We start from the raw sequence: 23258 nt of genomic DNA on the forward strand, positions 1-23258 counted from the left end.
CCACGGCACGGCGATCAATCCCGATAATATCGATATCGTCCGCAAATCCCAGGAGCATATGCAAATCTTGTGATAATGGTATCGCTTCTTTGCACACCAGCTGTCCTAATTGGACTTAAACGCCGCCAACTGCTATGCATATAACGCGAGCAGTTGGCGCGAGAACAGAGAATAACAAAAAACACACATGAAGCAGCTCACACGCTGCACCGTTGTGCTTCAACAGCAGCTACGTCGGTGAGCGCAGTTCGTGATCGAACACCATGTTCAAGCATAATTTGCCATAATTCATTCCGTTTCACTGAATCGTAGGCCGCCTTGAAATCAATAAACAGATGATGTGTCTGCAAGTTGTACTCCCGGAATTTATCAAGGATTTGTCGCATTTGATCCGTCGTTGATCGGCTCTCACAAAAACCTGCTTGGTATCCGCCGACGAAAGACTCTTCAAGCGGTCTCAATCTGTTGAACATAATACGGGACATAGTTTTCTACGCCAAATTCAGAAGGGTGATCCCTCTATAATTGGCACACTCTAGTCTGTGCCCTTTCTCGTCTACCCATATTTTCGACATAATATGGTGCAGAACTTCATAAAGCTGCCCACTGCCATGTTTGAGAAGTTAAGCCGGGAGCTGGTCTTTCGCCGCAGCCTTATTGTTTTCAGCTCTTTACCAGCTTTTTTAACCTCATCTAGTCTAGGCGACTCCACAGCATGTCCATCGTCGCTATTATTTATTCGGTTCACCGATGCACCGTCACTTCCTCCATTCAACAAAGTCTCGAAGTATTGCTTCCACCTGGCAACCACTTCGGTTTTATCTGTCAGCAAATTCCCTTGTTAGTCGTTGCACATGCCGGGAGATGACGCTGTCTTTCTCCGCACGCCATTGATAGACTCATAAAACCTCCGCATATCGTTCTGCTTCATTGTTTGCTGCGCCTCGCTAATCACTTGTTCTTATATTCTTTCTTCTTTCTGCGTTTTTCGGCTGCTCTTGCTTCCTTGTACCGATCTATTTTCGATCGGGTACCCGACACCAACATCCGGCTTCTGGCAACGTTCTTCTCGTCTGTACAAGTGTACAAGAAGACGGTGTGTGACGGCGAAGAATGAACCATGAGCTCGCCCAGCTCTACGGCGAACCCAGTATCCAGAAGGTAGCTAAAGCCGGAAGGGTACGATGGGCAGGGCATGTTGCAAGAATGCCGGACAGCAACCCTGCAAAGATGGTGTTCGCTTCCGATCCGGCAGGTACGAGACGACGTGGAGCGCAGCGAGCGAGATGGGCAGACCAGGTGCAGAACGGCTTGGCGAGCGTGGGGCGTATTCGAGGATGGAGAGATGCGGCCTCGAACCGTGTATTGTGGCGTCAAATTGTTGATTCAGTGTTATCTGTATAGATGTAGACTAAATAAATGAAAATGAAATTAACTTACATCTGAGAACAAATTACAAAATGAAATGAGTCTGGAATCTTTTTTGTGACGTGATTTATGAATGGTCGTCCATAATCCACGAGGTCTTTTGGTGAGGATTATAGGGTGAAAGGGGGGTAGAGTGAGGGGGAACAGGAGAGAGGAGTCTCGCTGGAGATCTTAGTCCGTACAAAGTTATGGAAACAATAGATCTCGGAGGAAAAGTAAGCGGTATCGTATATCACAAAAATGTATCCACGTGATTTATGGATGACCATTAGGGTCCAAACTCGTGCTTAAATCACATGGAAAATATTATAGGTAGATTGGTTAGCGCCTGATAAATAATAAGTTCAGTTGTTTTAATGATACTTGAGTTATTTTCTATTCAGTTTTGAAACAAATGTAGTAGGTAGAATTTATGTGCTGGATAAGGAAAAATGACTAAATGTGATCGCTGTTGTACAAAACTATGGACGAAGCAAACGATCGTCGTACTGGTCAGATGACTCTGGAACTTTCAATTTCTGCCAGGTCAATCCAAAGTCAAAATGAACGGTTTCACTGGCCTGTTCACCGTATCGTCCCAATCCAGATCCTGTAGCGTTACAAAACTCTGGAACATGGTAGCGTAAGATATGAAATTTGGAGCTGTTTGGAAGCCTAGCCTGAAGCCAGTTTTTCGCAAATTCTTCAAGTTTCATCTCGTATCCAGCAACCAACTTTTCTTACAGGCATGCAGCAAATACCTCGGCAAAGTTGTCAAGCACCTGTAAATTTCAATCAAATAATTTTATTACAAGAACAGAATCAATTTATTGAATTCTTACGGTTCTGAGCACTCTAAGTGGCCCATCATTTTCCAGAATGGTCCTCTTATCTATCAGTTTGTGACAATTTCGGCCAGTGAAGCCATACTTGCTGTGCCGTTGGCAAGAACTGGCTTTCACCCACCGTTCAGCAACCTCCGGATTAATAGCTTCAACTCCTTTGTAGATGGCGTTTACAATGCCGAGTACGATATGGAGAACGGGAGGTGGACAAATCAAAACAGTTTTCTGACTGTGTACGCCATACAATAAGGGATATTGTACACAATTGTAAAAATATTTCGCTCGTTTGTCGTCAGAACCATCCTCTTTCCACTTGTCGCAGTTATCGTTGATGGAACCCAACATTCGCGGTTCCTTGCATTGCTAAGAAAGCAGAAGCTTGCTAGTGTGACAATATGGGCAAGGATATGTTGCACTAAGACCCATTAATCCGAGTAAAAGATTAATTATTTTGAGATCGCCCGCCGCAATAACCTCCAATTCGTTTAACTTCAACAGATTTGACCAAACTTTCACAATATTTACATACTTTTCCGGAATGTTGGGAACAACTGCAAGCAGAAATAGTTTCTTAACTCCCGTATCCTTTTCACCTTTACAGATGCTCCGCAACTTTTCGACAATAGATAGAGTTACTTTGAACGATCCTCCTCCCCCATCAGCACCAATCTTGTAGAAAACGTTAGTCTTCGAAATCTGCCTCTCCTTTAGCACAAACTCGATAAGGCCTTTCACATCAGTACAATATACGACGGGTTTCATCACCACTCGTAATTCAGATGCGTTATCCTTTTCGACATTAAAAGATATGTGCTCCAAAGAGAAAAAATATTTGAGCTTTTGATTGGCGTCTGTTAGCTTTTGGGGTAAATGCAATGGCACTTCAATGTCGATTCCCCTGAATGCCTTGCTAAGTCTCAACGTTTTCCTGGTGCTCAAATCACATACGTTTTTGATGAGCATCATGTCGTCCATGGATAGACATTTCTTTGTGGATGACCTTGAAGATCCACATGTTCACAGTGAAGGTCGTCCTCTTATGTTGGAAAGAGCGATCGATCCATTATCAGCTCGGTTGTTTCTTAAATATTCTGCTACCACTGAATCGCCGGCCAGGGGATGCTCACCTCGCAAAAACTCCAGAAGATTTTTCTGTCGTTCGATGAGAGAACACGTATGTTTTTTGCCTTGTGCTATTTCCGAAAAACATGCCGTGCAAAACTTTTCAGTACGCGCTTTTTTGAATTCTGTATCTTTAGCGAACGGCCACCCACGTTTTTTAGCCTTCTTCGTAAGATTGGACAGGTTTGGTAAGGTTACGCGACTAGCGGCACACACGTTGTTGGCGCCACCGCCAAAGTAAGTGTCTCCACTTTCTGTCTCTCCCGCAATTCGTAAAAACCCAAGCTCTGTTGGTTTGTTTGCGCAGCTAGGAATTTCCCTATGTATTATAGATCCAGGTACATGTATGTATATAACAGCAAACATCCAAGCGCGGGTAGAAAAAATGTATAAGCGAATAGCGCAACAGAGTAAAGCCGAAATTGGCACCGCCTTCTAGAGAGTAAGTGATGTAAATAAAATGCGTAACCCCAAACTTCTGTAAATAAATAAGGTGTAGGATTAAGGATTTTTGCCAGTCGTCAGACTGAAACTGTGTATACAAGAGTTAATTAGAATATTTTTCCAAACCAACAAACCGAGTTTTGATTGCTGCAAAGTGCTACAGAGAAGTCCACAAACGGAAACCGATCTAATACAGTCCACTTCGAGAATATTTCCACCTTTGTACTGGGTTGCACCAAGTGTCTAGTTTGAGTGGGATTTAACAGTCTCACAAGATAGCTACCATCCGCTCGAAAGAGCACTGAGTTTATTCGACGTAGTGCAAGGATTGGAAACCAGCGAAATCCCCAGGAGCCGGGCTAGCGCTCCTACATGGTCCTTCGAGAGCCGAATCCATCAGGAACACCTGTGAACGTGTAGTACCGAGCAGCAAAATTCCAAAAATGACGTTAAAGTGATACAGTGAGAAAAAAAAGACCAATTTTGTGAGAGTGAAAAGTGAACTAAAAAGTGTCAAAATGCCAATGGAACATACGCCGAAGAAGCAATCCGTGGATCAAGAAGAAGTGAAGATGTTGATCCACCAACGAGGGCAAATCAAAGGAAAAGTGACGAAGATAAACAAAACCATTGAGGAGGGTGAAGATGATCCATCAAAAGTGAGTGTGTCATTGCTAAAAGTGTTCGCGAAAAGCTCGAGATGCACTACAATGAGTATGTAGCGGTGCATCGTGAAGTGATTGCGGCAACACCTCCAACGAAGATAGAAGAGCAAGACCAGAAGCTGGATGAGTTTGATTTGCTTCACACCGAAGCACTGGATCGAGTTGAGCGACTGATGGAATCTTTCGCTAAGGCTGCAGTTGCACGCTACCCAAACCAAGTGTATGCTGATACCTCAGCACCTCAAGTGATAGTGCAACAACAGCCTCTGAGAGCACCGATACCAACTTTCGACGGTAAGACAGAAAATTGGCCTAAGTTTAAGGCCATGTTTGAGGATTTGGTAGGTCGAAGCCGTGACTCGGACGCCGTCAAGTTGCATCATCTAGACAAAGCTCTAGTCGGCGATGCAGCTGATTTGATCAACGCGAAAATGATCCAGGACAACAATTTCCAGCAAGTGTGGAAGCAAATCACCGACCAGTTTGAGAATCCCCGCGTCATCGTAGATACTCACATCGAAGGATTGATTCAGCTTAAGCCGGTAGCAAAAGGAAGCCTCAAGGATCTCGTGTCGCTGATTAAGGCTTGCGATCGCCACGTCGCGGGATTGGAGTACCAAGGCTTGGTAGTTGACAACTTATCTGGACTCATCATTACCAAGCTCGTCGTCAACCGCCTAGATGACCACACTCGTCAGCTCTGGGAAAGGACGCAGAAACACGGTGAGTTACCTGACTTTAAACAAACTTTGCTATTCCTTAAAAATGAGTGCCAAGTACTTGATCGTTGTAGTAATTCTCGCACCCCAGGCTCAAATAAGGAGCCAAGTACCAAATCATCCAATACCAAACCCCTCTCAAGACTCATATTTCCACATCTGTAAAGGGAGCAATTTCTTGTTTAATTTGTGAAGAGATCCATCGCCATTTCGAATGTCCAAAATTCCACGCTATGACCGTTCCAGAGCGCATTGCCAAAGTAAAAGAATTGAGGATTTGTTTCAACTGCCTCCGATCTGGTCACCGAGTAGTAGATTGTTCTGCCAAGAAAACTTGTTCAACTTGTTTTAGAAAGCACCATTCACTTCTGCATGAAGAATCTTTCTCAAAGTTCCAACCGTCTATATCTGAATCGAAAACCCAGGAACCTAAACCTTTATCCTCAAAAACAGATTCATCTATTCCTACTTCTAATGAACATTCCGCGATTCAACAACAATCTACTTTAAATTCGACATGTTCTTATAACCATTCCAAAAATTGAAAACTGTTATGTTATTGACAGCTGTTGTAATGCTTGATAATGATGGGCAGTTAATTCCTTGTCGTATTCTCCTTGACAGTGGGTCTCAGGTTAATTTCATTTCTGAGCCAATGGCCAATCAGTTGAAGGTACCCAGAGAATCCATGTGTGTCCTGATTGCAGGTGTAGGTGGCTCAAAAATGTATGCTAGGGAAAGGTTAGCAGTTACAGTTCAGTCAAGATACTCAGAGTTCTCTACCGAAGTCGAGTGTTTAGTTGTTCCAAAGATAACTGGAATTATCCCTGGATCAAAAATTGATATCTCCTCTTGGGAAATACCTGTTGGGATTCAGCTTGCAGATCCTCAGTTCAATATTCCTGAGCGAATTGATATGTTGATAGGTGCCTCCAAGTTTTTTAGTCTCCTTAAATCCGGACATCTACGTCTAGCTGAAGGTATACCAGAGCTCCAAGAAACTCATTTCGGCTGGATTTTCTCAGGAGAAATAGAAAATTATATGAATCACGTTCATTTAGCTCACCAAGCTTCACTTGACTCTCTAGTCAAAACCATCACCAAATTTTGGGAAGTTGAAGACTTTGTGGACACAGATACCTCAAATGATAAAGATGAATGTGAGAAATTATTTCAGCAGACGCATCATCGTTTGCCATCTGGTCGATTTGTTGTACAATTGCCATTTAGAGAAGATGTATCTGATTTGCAAGATAATCGCTCTCTAGCTCTTCGACGTTTTCTTCACTTGGAGAAACGTCTTCAAAAGGATTCAAATTTGAAACGAGAATATGTAAAGTTTATTGATGAATATAAAACCTTAGGCCATTGCCAAGAAGTTGATGAATCTGAAGATGAGAATCAAATTCGATATTACATGCCTCATCACGCCGTGTTGAGACCTACTAGTTCCACTACAAAACTTAGGGTCGTATTTGATGCTTCTGCAAAGCTTGGCCCTTCGTTGAAATCATTGAATGATGTGCTTCATGTAGGACAACCAGTCCAAAGCGAATTGTTCAGCATTCTTCTTAGATTTCGTAAACATCCTATAGTGTTTACTGCTGATGTTGAAAAATGTACCGACAAGTCTTAGTTGATCCCTCGCAAACTAAATTCCAACGCATTCTTTGGAGAAATGAACCATCCAAACCTTTAACAGTATTAGAAATGAAAACTGTTACTTATGGCACCGCAGCTGCTCCCTTCCTTGCTACCAGATGCTTGATACAGCTGTGTGATGATGAAGAAGAAAGATTTCCTTTAGCCTCCAAAGCTGTAAAAGAAGATTGCTATGTAGATGATATTCTGTCCGGTGCTAGTTCTCCTGCAGAGGCTATTGGAACGCAACGGCAGATTGGTAAAATGTTAGAGTCCGGCGGCTTTCGTGTCCATAAATGGAGCTCCAATTGCGAAGAATTGTTGCACCAAATACCCGAAAATGATCGAGAGAAATTGGTAAACTTTAACCAAGATGATGAAGTAGTTAAGGCTCTGGGGTTAATTTGGTGCCCGCAGACAGACAAATTCTTATTTGCGGTCCAGCTTCCAAGTAATGTAACAGAATTTACAAAGCGAATAATTTTCTCCGAAATTGGTCGACTATTTGATCCTTTGGGATTATTGTCGCCAATTGTGGTCATTGCTAAGATTTATATGCAAAAACTATGGGCAGCTGAACTTGATTGGGATACTAAGATAGAAGGAGAGTTACTTGAATCATGGCTACATTTTCGAAATGCTCTTCCTAAGGTTAGAGAAATTTCTATACCACGATATGGATTTCTCCCTGTTCGAAAAGGTGTAGAAATTCATGGATTTGCAGATGCCTCTTCCGTTGCTTATGGAGCAGTGATTTATGTTAGAAGTTTACTTTCCGATGGATCAGCTCGCTTACGTTTGCTTTGCAGTAAGTCAAGAGTCGCATCAATTAAAAATGCTACACCATACCCCGCAAAGAGTTTCTTGCTGCTAGATTACTCTCCAGATTATTAACCAGAGTTCTTGATGATTTGAAAATCAAGTTTGATGACGTTGTTCTTTGGTCTGATAATCAAATCGTGCTTGCTTGGCTTAAAAACCTTTTGCTAGTCTTGAAGTGTTTGTACGAAACAGAGTGGCTAGTATCACTGAGGAGACTAAGAATTTCAACTGGAAATATATCAGATCAAAAGACAATCCCGCAGATATCGTGTCTAGAGGACAGCTCCCTGATGCCCTTAAATCCAATAATGATTGGTGGGAAGGCCCGTCTTTCCTACGAGTAGATAACTATTCTGAGGAGCTATGCTCAGAAATTCCTAATGATGAACTACCAGAACTAAAACATTGTTCAATGATAGCAACCCCGGTTTACAATGAAAATCAGCTCGAAGTATTTTCAAAGTTTAGTTCATTCAGAAAGCTGCAACGTGTCATGGCATACGTACAGCGTTTTATCAGAAATTGTCGTCAGAAAAATCCAGCCTTACGGACTTTGACGAGAAACCTGACCATTCCAGAGATACGGAGTTCTTTAGAGCTAATAATTCGTATCATTCAGCATGAAATGCTTTTTGATGAAATTCAACGAATTCAAAAAACGATCCGTGTAAGCGAATTTCAGATTTGAACCCTTTTTTTCACGATGGAATTATAAGAGTAGGAGGAAGATTAAGACACTCGTCGTTGTTATTCCACTCCAAACATCCATATATTTTGCCAAAGCACCCTCTTGTCGATCTTTTAATTCGTGCCTACCACCTTGAAGGAATGCACGAAGGCATTCTGACAATGGGTCCAATTTCCGAGGGGCGAAAAATGAATTGCATGAACTATATGGGCTTTTGCGGTCTCAGTCCACGTTTGACCACATTTCCCAGTTTTGTCAGCCTCGAGAAATAATTTGGTCATTTATTCCGCCAGAAGCACCAAACTTTGGTGGGTTGTGGGAAGCTGCAGTCAAGAGCACTAAATTTCACCTCAAGAGGACACTTAAAGATGCTCATTTAACCTTCGAAGAGTACACAACTGTTTTATCTCAGGTGGAAGGAATATTAAATTCACGTCCACTTTATACCCATCCATCAGATCAAAATGATTTGGAAATAATTACTCCGGGTCATATTTTAATTGGTAGACCATTAACTGCTGTTTCGGAGCCCAGTTACGATGGGGTTCGAATAAATTGTCTCAGCCGTTGGCAATACGTACAGCGTTTGCGTGACGAATTTTGGAAGAAATGGCACCGTGACTATTTGCAATCCCTCCAACCTCGCAGTAAGAATAGAAGAAGAAAATATTAAATGTTTATCCGGGTATGATTGTTTTACTTGAGGAAAAGGATGCGCCCGCGCAGGTGTGGAAACTTGGTAAAATTATCAGAACCTATCCGGGGAAGGATGATTTGGTACGAACAGTCGAAGTGCAAATTGGTACAGTAGTTTATAAGCGAGCAATAAATAAGATTGCAGTTTTGCCTATTAGTGACAATGCAAGTTTGGTTAAATCGTCAGAGAATTCATCTCTGCCTTTCTGGAGGATGTTGGCGCCACCGCCAAATTAAGTGTCTCCACTGTCTGTCTCTCCCGCACTTCTTAATAACCCAATCTCTGTTGGTTTGTTTGCGCAGCTAGAATTTCCCTATGTATTATAGATCCAGGTACATGTATGTATATAACAGCAAACATCCAAGCGCGGGTAGAAAAATGTATAAGCGAATAGCGCAACAGAGTAAAGCCGAAATTGGCACCGCCTTCTAGAGAGTAAGTGATGTAAATAAAATGCGTAACCCCAAACTTCTGTAAATAAATAAGGTGTAGGATTAAGGATTTTGCCAGTCGTCAGACTGAAACTGTGTATACAAGAGTTAATTAGAATATTTTTCCAAACCAACAAACCGAGTTTTGATTGCTGCAAAGTGCTACAGAGAAGTCCACAAACGGAAACCGATCTAATACAGTCCACTTCGAGAATATTTCCACCTTTGTACTGGGTTGCACCAAGTGTCTAGTTTGAGTGGGATTTAACAGTCTCACAAGATAGCTACCATCCGCTCGAAAGAGCACTGAGTTTATTCGACGTAGTGCAAGGATTGGAAACCAGCGAAATCCCCCAGGAGCCGGGCTAGCGCTCCTACACACGTCACATGCACAAATCATCTCATTTCTTGTGGAAACGCGGGGATAATTTTCATATATGAACTTCTATATTCTCTCTTTCCTCACTTAGCGAGAACGAGCAACGACTGCAAATCTTTTGACGTAAACTACGTCTAAGAGGAAGACTCAGATACAGGGTGTAAAACCGAAATTTCCAAATTCGAGACCGTCACGAAATTAGGATAGATTTCAAACGCTAATAGCGTCTTTATCTTTAGATGGATTTTCGAGATTTGCTTATCAATCGATTCGGAAACTCTCCAGCAATTTGCCAATTCTATTGATACTATTGATTATCAACGTTAAACTATTGAAAATGTTATTTCTTTCCAAACCGGGGTGAAAAAAAATTCAATTCCGTTCATAAATCCCCAACACGGACATCAGATTGCAGTAAGGTACGGTACTTTTGATCCACTGCTTCGTTTTCCCTGTGTATAAAAAGCCCCGTGTTTCGCGTGCGCGTGTCATCTCTCTCATCCCAGTTCGAGACAGCAACACGTACGGACGTGTTTTTTGCTCGCGCATTTTTTTCGAAGTGTTTTTTCTCGTTCGTTCGCTGTTTACGTTTTCGCTTGTCGCGTTGGCGTTATTTTCTCCCGGACCCGTCATGGGAGACTCGGTGGCCGATTCGGTCGCTGGAAAAGTGCCTAAGCGCACTGCTCTTGGAGGCGCGGGTAACCCCTCCAAGCAGCTTTTGCAGAGCAACGTGTTCTCGCCGTTGCCGCTTGATGACGCCGGCAATCCGCCGAAAAAGAGGAAGAAGCAGCAATCGCAGCTGCCGCAGGTGCAACCGGAGCGGAAGGAGAAGTGCCCGCCCGTGTTTGTGAAGGGCGATCCGCCGGATTTACGCCCAAAAATTCGCCAGCTGATCGCTAAGGGGCTGAAATGTACTTTTCGGCTCTGCAGCGAGGGCGTGAAAGTGATGCCGGCCAACCGGGACCATCATCAATCCGTCGTGGAGTTCCCCGAGGTCCACAAGTATGAGTACTACACTCATGACCATCCCGGCACGAAGCCGCTCAAGGCTTTGCTGCGAGGACTTCACGACATGAAGGAGGAAGAGCTCCAAGCAGAGCTTGAAAGTTGCGGACTGAAGCCAGTAGCCGTCCACAAGATCGCTCGTCACGACAAGGCGAGGAAATATCGCGACCAGCTTTACCTGATCCATCTGGAGCACGGCTCCACTACCTGGAAGGACCTGAAGCTGGTTGGCGTTATAAATTACACCGTCGTTGACTGGGAGCGATATCGGCCAGTGCACCGCGATGTAACGCAATGCACCAACTGCTTCAATTTCGGGCACGGCACCAGGAACTGCCGCATGAAGCCGCGCTGCAACAAGTGTGGCGAACCCCATCCGACTGACGAGTGCGACAAAATGGAGGTGGCAGATCCCAAGTGCGCCAACTGTGGCGACAAACATCGGGCCACCACAAAGGGCTGCCCAAAGCGAGCCGAGTTCCTGGAAATCCGGAAGAAGGCTTCCACCAGGACCATGCCGAAGAAGAACCGTGTTCCTGTAATCAACGAGGTGAACTTTCCAGCCATCCCTGCTCCCCGTCGTGTGATTCCAATACTCCCACCGCTACAGCCGCACAAGCGACTGGCAGCGGCAGCTGCATCGGTCCAAGCTCCAACATCGTCGGCACCATCCACCAGCGAATGGCCCCCGCTCCCTCCTCCTGGGTTCCGTCGGCAGTCGGAGAACAAAGCCGTCCCACCGGAGGAATCTGCCCCGCTGTACACTCCGGAGCAACTGATGCCGATCTTCGCGCAGCTCGCCACTCGACTGCGCGGCTGCAAAACCCGATTCGACCAGGTCTTCACACTTGGCATGTTCATCATTGAAAATGGCTGCTAGGGTGGGCCTGGTCAACTGGAACGCTTGCTCGCTAAAGAGCAAAACAATCGAGCTGAAGGATTTCCTTGAGGAGAAGGAAATAGACGTGGCGTTCATCACCGAAACGCACCTAAAACCGGAGGTGAACATCAACATCCCGGACTTCCGCATCGTGCGACTCGACCGGCCGACCAGGGGAGGTGGTGTGGCCATCGCTCTTCGCTACAACATCAACTGTCGTCTGCTTCCAAGCTTCCAGCTCAGTGTCATCGAGGCCATCGGTGTCGAAATCACCACTTCGGTCGGCACAATCGCGCTCATCGCGGCGTACTGTCCAACGCAAGCCAAAGCCGGCGATGGATCATCGGCTGCCCTTCGGAGGACATCGTCAAGCTGACGCGGAGGCAAGGCCAGTATATCATTGCCGGCGACTTGAATGCCAAACATCAAGCCTGGGGCAACAGTCGCGGCAATCGAAACGGCACCATCTGGAGCAACGACATGGAGGAAGGCCACTACACGATCCTGAGCCCGGATTCCCCACTCGGCTGAGTCGGTCCGGTGCCCACGCAACGCTCGACCTCTACGTAACAAACCTGAATGACCACGTCTCGCAGCCGGTTGTATACCAGGAGCTCAGTTCGGATCACTATCCGGTGGTGGCGGAACTGGGCTCCTCGGTCAATCGGCACCAGCAGTTACGGCGGAACTACCACCGAGTGAACTGGCAGCGTTTCCAGCAGTGCGTCGATAACACCGTCGACTACGAGGTGCGTCCGGAGACGCCGGAAAGTATCGACCGCCAGCTGTGCGCTATCGAGGAGGCGATCACGGCGGCCCGAGAGCAACACGTACCGACGGCTCGGCAGGTAAGCAACTCCTTAAACATCGATACACTCACCAAAGATTTGATTCGATTGCGGAATGTCACTCGCAGGCAGTTTCAGCGTACTGGACTGCCTGAGCTTAAGGCACGCTGCAATCGAATCACAAAATTATCAAGGCCAGAATGGTGGACCTCAAAAATAACGACTTCTCGAATAAGATCCGCACTCTCCCAGATTATGCTAAGCCGTTCTGGAAAATGACCAAAATTCTAAAATCCAAGCCTCGGCCCATTCCACCTTTGATCCCACTAGACAATAATGGCTCTAAGGATCGCTTGATAACTCCTGCAGAGAAGGTCGCTGAAATAGGTCGTCACTTCGTCAGCTCACACAATCTTGGGCAGAACATCGTCAGTCCACACGAAGCAGCCGTCAACGAGCATGCTAACAACATCCATTTGATTCCCAACGACTTCTCGGAGGAGTTGGATATCTCAGCTGACGAATTGACGGCCTATATCAAATCGTCGAAGAACATGAAGGCCCCAGGCTTCGACAGCATCCTGAATCTCGAGCTCAAACACATGAGTGCTCCGTTCTTTGAGCACCTCTCGCTGATCTTTAATCAGTGTCTCCGGCTTAGCTACTTCCCATCGTCCTGGAAGTCAGCGAAAGTCATCCCCATCCGGAAGCCTGGGAAGGATCCTTCCTCCCCAAAAGTTATCGACCCATCAGCCTTCTCTCAGGGTTATCCAAGCTATTCGAAAAGCTATTCATCATCGGTTACTTGAGTCTGCCGAAAATCTCAACATCTTGCTCGAGGAACAGTTTGGTTTCCGACGCGGTCGGTCAACTGTACACCAACTGACCTGAGTTACCAACGTCCTCAGACGGAACAAGTTTGTCTCGAAAACATCCGCCATGGCCTTACTCGATGTCGAGAAGGCATTTGACAATGTATGGCATGATGGCCTGGTGTACAAACTACAACGCTACAATCTTCCCAGCTACCTGGTGAAAATCATCAACAATTACCTGTCGGCAAGGACATTCCGGGTCTCAATCAGCGGAGCGAGTTCCAATGCGCACAACATCGTCGCAGGCGTTCCCCAGGGCAGTATCCTCGGGCCCCTGCTTTTCAATCTGTTCACCTCCGACATGCCAGAACCTCCAGAAGGCGGCATTCTGTCTCTGTTCGCAGATGACACATCCATCGTCTACAACGGTAGAGTGATCAGAGCGCTAGTGGCAAAACTCCAACGAGGCCTGGATGCCCTGACAGAGTACCTCACCAGCTGGAAGATCTGTATCAACGCGGCGAAGACCCAGGTCATCATTTTCCCCCACTCCAAATCCCCTAAACTTGTTCCGCCTGGGGACTGTAAAATCATCCTCAATGGCACGACCGTGGAATGGGCCAACGAGGCCGGCTACCTTGGCTTGACCCTCGACAGCAAGCTTATTTTCAGGCAACAGGTTGACAAAACGGTGACAAAGTGTAACGTCTTGTTGAAACTACTGTACCCTTTGATCTACCGCCGGTCGTCATTGTCCCTGAAAAATAAGCTTGCTGTCTACAAGCAAATCATCCTCCCGTGATCGAATATGGCATGCCGGTCTGGGAGAGCTGCGCTAAAACCCACCACCTCAAACTTCAACGGGTCCAAAACAAATTCCTGAGGATGATCCTCAACACCCTCCCAGGACAAGAACATCCGAGGTCCACCGTCTGGCCGGAATAAAACCTTACATGAACGCTTTGGTGAGTGTAAAGAAAAGTTTAGGGTCCGTTGCTTGCATTCGGATCAGGCTCCAATTAGGGCGCTAGTTCCAATCTAGGTTATCAAATTTCTTATTGTAAATATTAGTGTACATAGTAGTTAGGTTATCAAATTTTAAAAAACACACCAGCGCCTCCTAAAGGCCGTCATGATATATCATATTAACACTTAAATAACAATGTAAACATAAAAATTTAAAATTGAAGTTGGAGGGCCAAGCCGGCCGAGCACTGTACATGTAAAAAATAATTGTAGAACAGAAAATGAAACAATAAAGAAGAATTTTACTACTTACTACGTGCGCGTGTCATTTTCATTCTGGATGTCACGGAGAACGGACCAGCGCGGTTCCAGCGATAACGCCTGTGGTTTGGTCTGTTGTAGTAAAAACTCATGGACGATTAAAATCAAGTCCAACTCAGCACCTAAAAACTCATGGATGAGTTGAATCATCGTATGTTTTCTGTATGTATGTAGAATCACGAGCGCGCGTCAAACGGAGAAGCTGCAAAAATGTATTCGCATGGATGACTATCTACTAAAATTATAAGTCTTTCTCTGAATCGAGATTTTATTATCAATAGATTCGGAAACTTTCCACCAATTCGTTAATTGTTTTAAAACTATTGATTATCAACGTAAAAGTATTGAAAATTTTAGTTCTTTCACGTCTGGTAAAAGTTTCAGAACCAACCAACTCCGTTCATGCATCCCCAACACGGACATCAGATTGCTCTAACGCACGCACCTTTTGGCCCACTGCTTAATTTTTCCTGTGCATAGTCGTGTCTTGCGGCCATTGGCGGCCTCCGACGGGTAGTTGTTGCAGAAAATTATTCACAAAGATGACGTATGTAGCAAATAAGCGGAAAATCATTGAGTGGCTGTCGTCGATGACAGCAGAATTGTGGAAATGCAATTTTCTCCTCATTTTAACTCGCTGTCGACAAACCTGTTCTACTAAAAAAATTAAACAAATTCTATTGAACGCTGCCGATGCTGATGACAACCGCACGATGATTTCAAGCAAAACCGCAAACGCGCGCGTGAGAGCAGCTTTTTGAATTGACTTGAGACGATGGCTGCGCCGGTAGCGGTCCAAGTAACATCTGTATGGTCGTCGGTGGTGGTTGAGAAAAATGTTTGTTCTGAAATCAGTTTAAGATAATTTTTGGTTGATATTCGCTATTGTGTCATGTATACAACCTTATGTTCATATGATATTACGATTCCCATTGCACTAAGAGGTTTTACGTAGTTTACGTCGAGTGGTCGTGTCTTGTGCACAACCCTTCTGATTTTTGGGATAGTACCAACTTTTTACCTCGATATTCGGCAGAAAATGAAGTTTGATGAGATGCTTAGATTTTTCGGAAATTGTTCTTAAACTGCTCTTCTTTAAACACAATACACAACTGAGTATTGATTTTCCTCGTGGCTGTTCGGTTTAATTTTGAATTTTATGTTCTCGGACACTGATTTGCTTATGAGATCCGACGAAGGAACAACACGGGATGCGTGTTTGTCATAAACCAAGCAGACAAAAATAATCAGTTGCGTTGGAGACCCACATCACAGCTGTAGTGAACGGGTGGTCAGGTTGTACTTTGTCAATTCCGCCAGTACTCTTGTAGGGGTGCAAACATATTTAGTACTAGCTGACCTGACGAACTTCGTCCCGATGGAAAATTATTTTTCCAATTTACAAAACGGCTTTTTTTGCTGCGCTTTTACTTCTTTTTGGATGTTTTTATTTATACTCATGCGTTCATGCTTCTAATTCCGGATGATTCAAAGAACAATTTTGGAATGGTACATGTTTTCGCTATGAAACACGATCATCTAACTTAAAAAGAAGGTTGTACTAGACCCCCCGACAGATTATTTACATCCCGGTTGCAAATGAAAGGTATATGCCTCCTCTGTCATGTGGCAAAATTTCAGACATGCCGAATTTTTTGAAATAAAGTTATTGAAAACCCAGATCAATCCACCAAGCGTTGGTGGTGCCTTTCTCGCGAATAAAAAATAAGAAAAACACATAAGAGAGGTCGAAATAGCACTCTAGGGGGATAGATTTTACTTTTCCCATCAATTCATATGCTTTTGTGGTCATTTGAATCCATTGCTGCAATCTATGAAAAAAAAAATTTTTTTTTCGTTTTTCAAAAAAAAATTTCCCTAGGGGAGACCCTTGGCAGAAGAACAATGTTTTTTCAATAACTTTGGAACGCAATAACCAATCGGGCCAATTTTCAATAGGAAACAACTAGACCGCAATCCGCGTCGACTGCAACTTGTTGCGAGCAAATCGAATAATGCAAAGTACCAAAAAGTGTGTCTCACATTTTTGTACACACACACACCTAAAATAAATCACCGAATTCGGTGAAATTTTACCGAAATCTCAACAGCAGAACTGTTCGGTAAATAATTTTACTGATTTTCGGTGATTTTGACAGTTGAGCAATGGAAAAAATCACAGAAAATCTGTAAAATAATTACCGAACAGTTCTGCTGTTGAGAATTCGGTAAAATTTACCGAATACTGTGAAATGAGTTAAGTGTGCACACATACAGACATCACCTCAATTCGTCGAGCTGAGTCGATTGGTATATAACACTATGGGTCTCCGAGCCTTCTATCAAAAGTGCGGTTTTGGAGTGATCCTATAGCCTTTACGTATACTTTGTATACCAGAAAGGCAAAAAGACACCGTGTGTAACGCATCGTTCGCTGTGATCTTTCGTTCGATACAGTTGACAACCGTGATCGAATTTTACTGACAACGAATGTCCGCACATCGATAACATTCGAGAAATGGGGCCCATCCACCAGAACATGGTCTAACTGGTTGCAAGTTTCACCATTTGGGTGTCTCCAGGTGTGCTTTCGGATATTCTTTCGTGCAAAGTAGGTGCTACTGATGGCCATCCCTCTGGCAGCTGCGAAATTTACTAGCCGTTTGTCGGTGCGTAAACGTTGATTAGACTGTAAATGAAGAATTTGCCCCGTATCCTCAACACAAAGATTCGTTCGCTAATGGGTGATGCGGTGGAAACCCAAAAACTCGCTTCATCTGCTTGCCCATCACTACGAAACCAACTCCATGCTCTGCTTTTCCGCCGCGATAGGTGTTATGCTTGAATGCAGTGTTGTTCGTGGGGTCTACGGCTCGGAATTCACTCGGACTTCTCGAATAGCGGCCACGTTCACTCCAACCTTCTGCAGTTCGCGAGCCAAAAGGCTCACTCGTCCAGGTTCATTTAGGGTCCTGACATTCTAGATACAGAGTTTCCAATCATAGTCCTTATTTCGTTGCCAGGTCGGTTGCCAAAAATAATGTTCTCTTTTTCTTCTATCTCTATTTTTCGTGGCATTTGAGAGGCTTCAGTAACCTATCTTACCGGGGTCGCGTTACCTACATCGCGATGATGGGGCTGCCACCTTGGGTATAGCTGACGCGATACAGCATTTCGTTAATCAGCCGCTGGGTACCAGGCAGACGCACCCCCTGGTGAACAGACGCTCGAGGCGTACCTTCTCACTCTAGCTGATGTCAGAAGGTCAACAGTGCCCAGACTGCACTACCAGCTAAGTACACAACCCTTAGCTGGCGGCCTTTTGTCATCGGACGACCCGTGAGATAGGAACTTGTGGGGACCAGAGCGCTCCTTCCTTATTGTAAACCCACCATTTTCCAGCCCAGATTTATTATTTATGATTTCTGATTTCTGATTTCTAATTTTTCTGATTTTTCTGATCTCTACTTTTATCCAATATAGCTATAAACGTCTAATTTTGGAAAATGTGTTCGTAATACCATATCTCGGGTACTTATTCAAAAGGACGTATGTGTTTTTGTAAACAAAGATTCAAACGTCGATTAGTCCGATCTGATGGCACTCCCACGGAAACCAACACCACCAACAAGTAGCCGAAGTCTCCCCCTATCTGTCTATGGTGATGGTTTGCGTGGGAGGACTATCAGATCGGACTAATCGACGTTTGAATCTTTGTTTACAAAATCACATACGTCCTTTTGAATAAGTACCCGAGATATCATAATAAAACCTTTAACTTCACGCAGAAGTTATCGATCGTATCTTTTACGAACATCGTATCTTTCATATGCACATCGAGTTTTCAAACGTTGTAAATTAATGTCCATGTAGGATGGTTAATACCCGGAAAATAGGCAATTAACTTTGATTGAACTGATGTTCAACTTGTTGTACCACCCTTCAAGAGCGTTTGACTCCCAAGGAGAACGGTTGACGCTATTTTGCTCTGCAACCCAGAACTTTTGTGGGTATTTTGGGTTAATATTTTTCGTACATCGTCATCACGGGTCTTCTCATATCCTGAAACATAAACTTTTTCGTCGTAATCGAAAAAAGGTTTCAGCTTTGTTGGAGCAGCAAAACGGATTTCGTTTAGGTCCTTAGCAACATCTTGCGGTAACAATAATGCTAAGGCTTCTACTTGTTTGAAATCCAACTGGATTTTTATTTCCTTGCTGTAAGCAGTACGTAATCCCAATTTTCAGAATTTTTTCCACTTGTTCTTTGCCAAATGAAAAAAAAAACCCAGATTAATCCACCTAGCGGTGATGATGCCTTTCTCGCTCTTTAAAAAATGTGTCGAGAAAAATTCTTTAGAGAGGTCAAACAGAACAAATATAAAGCAATTAATGGTGTTGACTCGTGGAGAAACCATATCAAAACCGTCATAAAATCGGTTGTAGATGAAATCAGGGGCAGAAAAATTTTAACATGTTAAAAATCGAGTCATCGCTGTATCTTGTACATATTCATTCATGGGATGATGCTATGGCAGTTTCATTGCAAAGAAGAAAATAGTAGTTTGTGCAACTAGTTGCAAAAAGATATTTTTTCCAGCACGAGTTTGATAAATCTGTACCAAAATGATACAATTTTATTTACTTCACATGATCAATCTCGCCAAAAAATCGTGTTGCTGCAGAAAACAAATAGATTCCATGTTATCGTGCCACATAAGGTGCTCGACAGACCATAGAGCGATAAATAAACCTGCCTTTGGAGAATTTGATGTCATGCTCACCAAATTATTTTATTTATCACTGTTTGAACACCCACCCAAGCCAATTGAGCCAAATGTGGCCATGTAACTATTGTTCTAATGCTGGTTTTCCATTATAGCACCCAAATGAGTGCTATTTGGAAAACCAGCCTTTGCTATAATGGAAAATAATGGATTTTATGCAACCCATTTGAGTTGCATAATGTTCATTAAAGCACCCATACATGTCATTGGTATGGAAAAGTAGTCCGTTTCATCACTCAAATGCTAACTGTAAACCAGGTATTATGATCAGAAATTGCAAAATATTTTTTATGAAGTTAAATTGTAAACAAATAATCAATCAAAAGCCTGAATGCGTCCATTTTTGAAAGAATTAAAAACAAAAATAGAGAACTATTTAAATTACACATTTTCCAAGATCTGAAAAAAAAATCGTATCTTCGAAATATTGAGATTGTAGCTAAAACCATTTTGAGAGCCTATTCCGACTACAAGCTTTATCAGGATAAAGCTATAACAAGGAGGCTCTTGATGTCAAAGTTGTCGTGTAACATCTCATAATCTACCCAAACTATAAGCGTCACCTTTTAGAAAACCAAGAATATTCAAACGTATGTAGCAAGGATTTTTGACAAACTACATCCTATTTACATTATTATTAGGACGTACCTTATCATTATCGGATAATAGTAAAAGAGTAAAAAATTGATTACCTGATAACTTTCCCTCAAAACCACAAACGCTCATTAATAATGAAATTTATTTGTTTAACGATAATTCAAACTACGGACAAAATTAGCTCAAATCCTATTCTCGGTTGCGCATGAAATGCTTGTGGTAGATAGAAGTGAGTTACGCCGGAAACTAACTGGAAGACTTGATACTTTGAATTTCCCTGATTGAAGCAGAATTCGCCATCTCCTAACTCACAGACCAATTGAGCAGCTTACTTCGATATATGTGTAATTAGTCGTACAAAGGGTTTCAAAATTCCATCAACCGAGCTAGCGATTTTTGGATTTCAAGTTCTTAATTATATTCACGGTAATCAAATAGAACATGAGTTATGAGTATTAATCGAATGATTTAAGATAAACGCAATTGAAAAGCGCTCATTTCTATGAACATTGAAGTTACTCCCCCTCTCTTTATGGAATATTTCTGTTCCAAAAAAAGCGTGACTTGAGACAATTTTTAATCTGTATTTGTCGATGCCAATTCAATAGCTACGAAGTCACATACATTTTTTAATGTTCATATAAAACAAACCTGACAGCAGAATAGAACTGCTATCGACTACGCGGCTTTTTCTACTCAGATCTCTTTGAACGTGCTCGAAAAGTAAGTTAGTTCTTAATACCTAATATTCTGGCTAAATTTTTTATGGTCAATTTAATACAAAACAATGGGCAGAAACTTAATGAAAACATGAAACAGGATTCGCCGTCCTATACAACTTGTTGTGAGTAAACAAATTAAGACCAAGTGTCCCAAAACTAAGTGAATTTTTTAAATGCATTTTACGAATAAAAAAGTTTTATTTTTATTTTTTTACTTTGTATACGAGAAAGGCAAAAATATATTGGCTAAAACTTTCGAGCCTAGAGTCCCAATTTTCATTGGAAAACAGGACAGGATTCCCCGTCGAACACAATTAGTTGCGCGCAAATCGGTTGATGAAAACTGATTGAAAAGTTGGCCTGACTTTCCACGCCTTTTTTGCCTTAAAATGTATTTTGACCATAGTTTCTGATCCCGTCTGCCCAGTTCTCAATAGAAAGCAATGGGACGGGATCCCCTGTCGAACGCTACTTTTGCGAAATAATCGGTAAAGGATAAGTGCCAAAAAAGTGAGCCAGATTTTTTCACTCGTCTTCGTCAAAAGATAAAGTGTTTTGACCATAACTTTTGAGCCCATAGTCTGATCCTGCCAATTTTCAATAGGAAACAATGGGACAGGATTCTGCGTCGAATGCAACTTGTTGCGAGTAAATCGGTTAAGGGTAAGTGCCTGAAAAATGGGCTAGACTTTTCCACTCGATGTCTAAAAAAAAGTATTTTGACCATAACTTCTGAGCCCATAGTCCGATCCGGCCAATTTTCAATAGGAATCAATGGGATAGGATTCTGCGTCGAATGCAACTTGTTGCAAGAAAATCGGTTAAGGGTAAGTACCTGAAAAGTGGGCTAGATTTTTTGCGCACATACACACACATACACACACACACACATACACACGCACACACATACACACACACATACACACACAGACATCACCTCGATTCGTCGAGCTGAGTCGATCGGTATATAACACTATGGGTCTCCGAGCCTTCTATAAAAAGTTTGTTTTTGGAGCGAACATATAGCCTTTACGTATACTTTGTATACGAGAAAGGCAAAACATTCATATTGGGTTGAATCTAGAAACACATGTTTGAAGAAAATTATTTCAGCCTAGTCGAAATCCGTTGAAATTGTCCGGAGTCCACAGCTGTTCGCTTCAATAATTTAAAAGCCTTCTTAGGTATATATTTTTTACCCGATTTGTTCGATAACAGCAGATGAACAAATGGTAGACATTTTGGATGAATACTGTTGCTCATACATCCGTGAATCATAAGGATTTATTTGAATTATTGGGTTGTTCAACAATGCACGAGAAAGGCACAACCACTACTAGGTGGATGAGTCTAGGTTTTTGAATAAAAATTCTTTTAAAAATATACGAACCGTAATGCTCTGACAGGCTCCCATCTTCTAGAGCATTACGTAGTTTGCGAGATATATTACTCTTTTTAACTAGGGGAACGGTTCGCCACTTTATCTCATAGCTCCTATTTCCATCCCATCAAAAACAAAGAAATGGAAAGGAATTTGGTTTGTTTATTATTTTTGTGATTTTTTTCAGCAGTGAGCACGCATGTTGACAAAAAGAAGCGACGAATTTGGTGCCGTATTTCTTTGTTTAGCGATGAGATTGATATATGTACAGTGAGATTGAGATCGGAACAGTTCCCCTAACTGACTGGAATTAGAAAAAAATCATGGTTTGATTACAATGACTATTACCTACCTGGATATCTGGTTTGCCTTGCGTATTGTAGAGATCCTTAATTGTCGGTCTTGGACGATGTTCTTCCAGTTTCCCCGAACGTTTAGGCTCCTCAGGTCCGATTCCACAGCGTACAGCCAGCGTGTTCGTGGCCTATCCAGCTTCTATCCGGTTCCTTGAATATTGTTTTCGCTATTATTTCTTCCAACATTCGCACCAAGTGACCAGCCTACTGAAGTCTGCCGTATTTTATACGATTCACAATATGTTTTTCTTTGAACACTTGATACCGCTATTGATTATCTAATGAACACGCCTAATGGAAAATTAGTTTAATATATAAAAAAAGTTTAACCTCAATTGTACATTTCGCTGCACATAATCTAATTTTCTCTTAAGTTTTTTTTCGAACCCTTCATTGGTTTGGAGCCGTACATAGCATAAGTGTGGTTATTGTGAAAGGTAGTGAAGAATATGAAATATTGATTCTCGGAAGAGCCCGTCCTCGACTATTAATCTTCCCCTTTTCCGATACCAAATGCACTCCCAGTACCCCGTTTCTTCGATCACCAAGATAAATAATCGGTTCAGTGTAATTGTAGACTTTCCATACAAATGCGCATTGCTATCGCGCAGATACATGGTCCTATAGGTCACTAAGTCACTAATATGAGGATCATCCAGAGGCGGGACACCCCTGGAGCATAATCAATTTTGGTCACCCATTCCACAACCCTTGCCGGGTGGTCCTCAACGATGAAACATTCGTGCCACTCGTTTGACCGGCGCGGCGCCGGGATGGTGAT

This window comes from Armigeres subalbatus, chromosome 1 (assembly GCF_024139115.2).
Source record: "Armigeres subalbatus isolate Guangzhou_Male chromosome 1, GZ_Asu_2, whole genome shotgun sequence".
In the NCBI taxonomy this organism is placed as follows: domain Eukaryota; kingdom Metazoa; phylum Arthropoda; class Insecta; order Diptera; family Culicidae; genus Armigeres; species Armigeres subalbatus.